Here is a 6,000-nt window from a genome sequence, read left to right on the forward strand (position 1 = left end):
ATCTGGCCCAGTACTTCTCTACAACTCATGGGCCAGTATTTCAGCGTTTTTGATTTATCAGATATAACTGGGCCCATCATGTCCCCATCCCGAGGCCCGTACGGACGTCCGGGATACCGAGCCCCGAGACGACCAAGCGCTGAACGTCTTCGTCCTGGACGACAAGTTACCACATAAATACGTGTGTCACAAGCATAACTTTGTACTAAAGATACGATTCTTCCATACTAGAATGGTCCATATACGATACTTCCTCCGATCCATAGGAATAATTTTGTACTAAAATCCCGACACTTCGGATCGGAGGGAGTATATCATACGCCATGCAATGCAGTTAACCTCTGATTCTTTTACACGCACGCACCGTCGCACCCTTGACAGACTTCAAATAGTAGCACACTATTATCTCTGAAACATGGAAGTACAGTATGATAATAATAATTGTCTAAACAATAAGCAGTGTGATCTGCAGATTTTGTTGCATGGAAGCCGAAAGAAGTCAGGGAGCAAGATTAGCGATCAGCTCTTTTAAGATGTTTGGGACCCACTTCTGCAAATGCTCAAATTCATCGGTCAAGATGGTTGCTTGGAAATCGGCCACGGATGAGAGGAACTTGAAGCAGGCAGCCTCGAGTCCATGACAGCCATGCTCTCTAGACAGCGCCAACATGGTGGCCGCCGTGCTTGTGCTGACGCGGCTGCACAGGTTCTCCTCACAAAGCAACTTTAACCTCTCGAGGTTATACCTATCTGCAGCCACAAGCAAATGCTGAGTCATCTCTATCGTCGCTTCCCCGCTATCATCGCTCGTCTCGAGCAATGAGTCGGTGTAGATGAAGGGGAGCATGGCCTTAAACACACTCAGGTCCATGTCATGGCTCCGCACACGCGTCGCACCATTCTCCTTCATGGGGCCAAAGAGCTCCGCCAGGAACACCGACGACCGAGCGGCGAGCACGCACCTATGCGCACCAAACATCTCCCCGCTAACCTCGAACGTGAGGTCGACGCCCTTGCCCGCCGAGAGGAGATCCCCAAAGTGCTGGCTCATGTCGGACGGCGGCACCGAGCCACCGACACGAAGTGCGTGCCGTCCGGATGATGATCCTTCAAGGTGATATCACACCTGACCTTCAAACAGTCATCTTTCAGGCAGGCCCACTGGTCCAATCTCAGCTGCGCCATGATCTCGGGCTCCCCCAGCCCCAGCTCCAGGCCGTTCCCCACCAAGACGGCGTCCTTCGTCATGGACAACCCAGCGTTTTTTGCTCTTCTCTGCTCACACATGTAGCTCTGCAAGGAAACGTCTGTCCCGGCCTTCAGATTTTCGCCGTACGACGAGTCCAGCCACGATCCGCCGGAGTGTTTGAGCAGCCTGAACGAGGCATTCACGGGGACTCTGGCGCCGTCGGTAGCCACGAGCACCAGAGACACGGATGCCCAGCTTGGGGATGGGTAGTATTTGATTTGCCAGTCATGGCCTTCGACAACGAAAACAGGGGACGAGATGATGCCGCCGCCGAGGCCATCCTTGGTTCTGGAGTAGCCCTCGATCTTGAACACGCGCGACCCGGACGAGGAGACCATGGACAGAAACGTCTTCTGCACCGGCGGCGTGTCGCCGCCATCGCCTTGGGCAGATCCGGAAGAGCTATTAACCCTTAACCCTTGCGCACACATACGATCGATACGATCTGATGGGCTTTGTACGTAGGTGTCACCGTGTCAGGGACTCTCTCTGTTCTGAGAATTGTTATTGGGCCGGTTCATGGACCATCGACAGTGGGCGTGGCCCAGTTTGAAGCGGTCGAGACTTGGCCCAATCTGTGTCCTGCAAGTTCGTTCAAAAAATAAATGTTGCAAGCGATCGGCTCAAAGAAATTCCAGTGCAAATTAAGGACTTACTATAAAAAATAAAATGGTGGTCCCGTTGGGGTTTGAACCCAAGACCTTTGGCATGTTATTGGTAATATTAATTATCGTTTTAAAACAAAAACAAAATAAAAGGTTAATTAGATAACTCATCTATCACAACCAAATTGACGAGCATTAGTTCTTGGACCTAACAGCAAAACTTCTTTTTTTACTAGAACAGGGAAGGAATTTCTAGTGTATGGCGAAACCTGAAAAACAAATCCTTTTGAACTGGTAAGCGATCATAACAGACAACGGGTAATAGTTGACGCATCGCCTGTGTGTTGCCTGCCTGAGTGCATGCAGACTCCATTGTTTCGGGTAATCGAAGAACATTACTGTAAATCTCAATTTCCCATGTATCGCTCGCTTCTCTTGTACCGTCTATTCCAAACTTTTTATTTCCTGATCCATGCATGCCCTGGCCGCCGGAAATAGTGGACATGGAATTCCTTATGATCATCATCGTTCTGTGGATCGCTTGCCTCGATCACACTTCCCCAAATTCGATGGTGATAACTGATAACCCAAAATGGTGGAAAAAAAAAAGTGACTTGGATTTGTATAGATCACCTCAAATAAGTGACTTGAATTTGTAATATTTTAAAATGTATAGTTTGCAGCATGATTTTTGGCTTGATGATTGATTCTTTGAAATCAAGGCAATCAGAAGCCAAATTGATTGGTAATTGTGGCAGGTTCCATGGCATGCAGAAAACATGAGGGGCATTCCGAGAATTGAACTCGGGACCTCTCGCACCCTAAGCGAGAATCATACCACTAGACCAAATGCCCTTCGTTGCCACATTTTGAATCTGTATCTATTTGTCCTAAAGTAATTCAGGGAACTGCAATGCAGAGTAGCATCAGAGACTACTATGTGTCTATGTGAAGCAACATGCAGAAGTGTCCCCTCAGGTTGGGCCACACACACAATGCCAATTACACACGGGGACACGGCCATGCATATACATTGGCTCTGAAGTATGAATCTCATCAAACCTGTGGTCCAAAACCTCATCTCCAGGCCAGCCACTCAAAGCTTGGTCCAAAACCACATCTCTAGACCACCCAAAGCTCAAAATAGCTTTGCTATCCATTTGCAAAAGGATTTCCAACATGGGGATTCCGAGAATTGAACTCGGGACCTTTCGCTCCCTAAGCGAATATCTTACCACTAGACTAAATCCCCAGCTTTGCTAGCTCAATGCATACGCCTGCAGCTTTCAGAAAGAACACACTAGATTACAAATTTTCAGGGTTAGTTGTACTCAAATCTGTTTACAGTTACATCAGTGCTGAATGTTCTACTAAAGGATGGAAAAGAAACTGAACTTTAATTACTTCCTTCATGGCGCTCAGTAGATCACTATACTCATGAATGATACAATTGTTATTTACTTCTGTGTTCTGTCAAATCCAGTTCAGAACATCCATGGTGCAATTTGGCAAGGCAAAACGTATGCAAAGGAAGCACGGGGAATGCCAAGTATCACTAATACCGTACAACGTAGCCAAGTTTTGTTACATGCAAATGAAGGTGATGCTGAAGAAATTTGGCGATGCAGGGCAATTCTGCTCCTCGTTACTGTTCTGTTGGGATAGTTATATTATAAAGCAAACCCAAAAATATTGACAGCAAATGTTAGTTTCTTTACTCATGTAGATGTGGCAAATAGAATTGCATATTTGCATCCATGCAAGTCACCACTCAATTACATGTATGCTGCCTTGTGATAGTATAGCCTACTAGCCTGCAGCTTATCTTCAGAACCCAAATGTCGTCCTGGCGACATCAACATCTCAAGATCATCCAAGAGCTTTATGTTTTTTTCTAAAACGTATCCAAGAACACTATCGGTTGAGGATTCCAAGAATTGGCTTTAGCGACTGTTTTACTACTGGACTAATCCCCAAATGTGCGCTAAGTATTTCGGAAATTTCAAACATGAACACGTGGGATTAATTATTTCTTTTGTTGAGAACACATGGGATTAAATTAGCACGGTGGTATCCCAGGATAATGTTGTCTGGTCCATTTCATCAGGAGAGTGGACCTGGCCCAACCACGACTAACCTTGTAGGCCTATTCTAGATGGGCCGTGTATCAGTGTGAGCTCAGGACACGGTTGGAACTTGGTACGTTATGTTGTGATGGTTAAATTATAGCACAATGGAAGGATATTTGTTTAGTAGAGTTTGCGAGACCAAACATGCATTTTGAATTCAAGTGCTAAACCGAATATGGCAGAAAACTTAAGGGGCCAGGAATGCATTTTACTCTACTAAATGGTTCGGGTGTATTTTCAAACTATAAACTTACTAAATTACTCCCTCCGTTCCATAAAGATTGACGTGGCTTTAAACTAGCTCTAGTTCAAAACCGTGTCAATCTTTACGGAACAGAGGGAGTAATTTTGAACCTATAAATGGTTCATGAACCGAATAAGTTTATGAAGTGAGTACATCACCGGCGATTACTTTCAAAAAACACATCGCCGCTTGAGGTCGAATTATTCAACAAATGGGTACCCGTGGTTAGTTCTGAAAAGAAACTTTAAACACTACACTGGCCAACTTCATCTATACTATTCTATACATTAAAAGCATAAAACCGGTTCAAAGAAGCCATAAATTTATAAGACATTGTCATATGTTCCTTGCCTTCCATGACAAAACCTTTTGGTTGCACCATGTACACATCTTCATAGAAGTCACCATTAATGTAAAAGATCGGTGTAAAGGTATCATTGTAATCAATCCTTTCTCTTTGTGAGAAGCCTTTCGCTACGTGCCTTGACTTCAACCTTTTGATGTTATCTTCATAGTCATGCTTAGTTTGGTAGACCCATTACATCCTAAATTAATTCGTCCTCCATAGCTGCAAGCCATTCGGAGGAGTTTTCGCTCCTAATGGCTTCCTTATATGAGGTTGGATCTTCTACCTTTTCTATGTGTCATTTATGTCATAACATGTGGACAACATAGTTATCAAGGATGTCATCTCTTCTCTCTCATCATGACATTCTTATAGATGTTATTAATTATTCACATAAGGAGGTTGAGGATCGTTACTAGGTTGGTGCCGGATCTACCTTTGGTTGAGGCTCAAAGTTAGGTTGGTCATCATCATTTGCCTGAGGCTCGCCGTTAGGCGCTAGGGCTCATCATTTGTGCATGCGTTGTCATCAGCGTTATGTGCGATGAACACTTTGAGGCACAAGAATAAAGTTCTATTAGATCTTTGGGGTTGCAAAACAAATTCATTTCTCCACAGTTCTAAATTCCAGGGCTTGGTGATATCATCGTGGTTGGGCCGGTTTGGCTTGTTTCTACAAACTTGGTAGCATGATTCTGACAAGAAGAGTAGCCAATAAAATGCAAATAACTTACTGTCTTTTAGTCTAATTTCTTAAGTTGTGGTTTGAATGATTGAGCTTCAATATGGCAACGCCATAGGCATAAAAATCGTAAACTCAGTTTCTTCTTAGTAAGATTTATGGTGTGTTTGGATGTTTACAAAACCTAACCATCCCAAAAAAATTGCCATGGCCAATATTATGGCTTGCCCATGTTATCTACTAGCCAAAAAACTAGCAAATTAAGCTAAGTTTTTGTGGGGTTTGCTTGAGGTCAAACTAAATACACCCTCGGTGCATGGCCGTTTGTCTTAATGCCCTCCAAGTCATTACCTACCTCAATTTTTACTACTCCCTCTATCCAAAAACACAAGGACATGATGAAGGTAATTTGTTGCCGATATGCTAAAGTGTATGAGTTTTATCCCAAATAAATTTCAATTATTCACTACTCCAGAAAACCCCTCCAGTGGCGGTCAAAAAATTGGGTTGGTGGCGATGATCACGCCCGCCATCAACTCTGTGTCACTGGAACTTTTGGCACCAGTGACGGGTGAAATATCCGCCACTGCTGCTCCGAGATCACCAATGGCGGGTAAAATACCCGCCACCGAAGACCCACAAACCGCCACTGTAAATTCCTCCGGCACCAACCGAAAAGTGCGTGGAGTACATCAGTGGCGGGCGAGGAACCCGCCACTGCACATTTTCTAGTGGCGGTCTATGG

General features: G+C 44.6%; 2 non-coding genes and 1 pseudogene across 2 annotated transcripts; all 3 read right to left on the reverse strand.

The window, feature by feature from the left end:
• Positions 1–499: 499 nt before the first annotated feature.
• On the reverse strand, positions 500–1,587 carry LOC100823292 (annotated as a pseudogene).
• A 1,050-nt stretch (positions 1,588–2,637) lies between these two features.
• On the reverse strand, positions 2,638–2,709 carry TRNAP-AGG. Its single transcript has one exon. It is a non-coding gene; the product is annotated as a tRNA-Pro (tRNA).
• A 325-nt stretch (positions 2,710–3,034) lies between these two features.
• TRNAP-AGG lies at positions 3,035–3,106 on the reverse strand. The gene has a single exon. It is a non-coding gene; the product is annotated as a tRNA-Pro (tRNA).
• Positions 3,107–6,000: the final 2,894 nt, after the last annotated feature.

Source organism: Brachypodium distachyon, chromosome 4 (assembly GCF_000005505.3).
Source record: "Brachypodium distachyon strain Bd21 chromosome 4, Brachypodium_distachyon_v3.0, whole genome shotgun sequence".
In the NCBI taxonomy this organism is placed as follows: Eukaryota; Viridiplantae; Streptophyta; class Magnoliopsida; order Poales; family Poaceae; genus Brachypodium; species Brachypodium distachyon.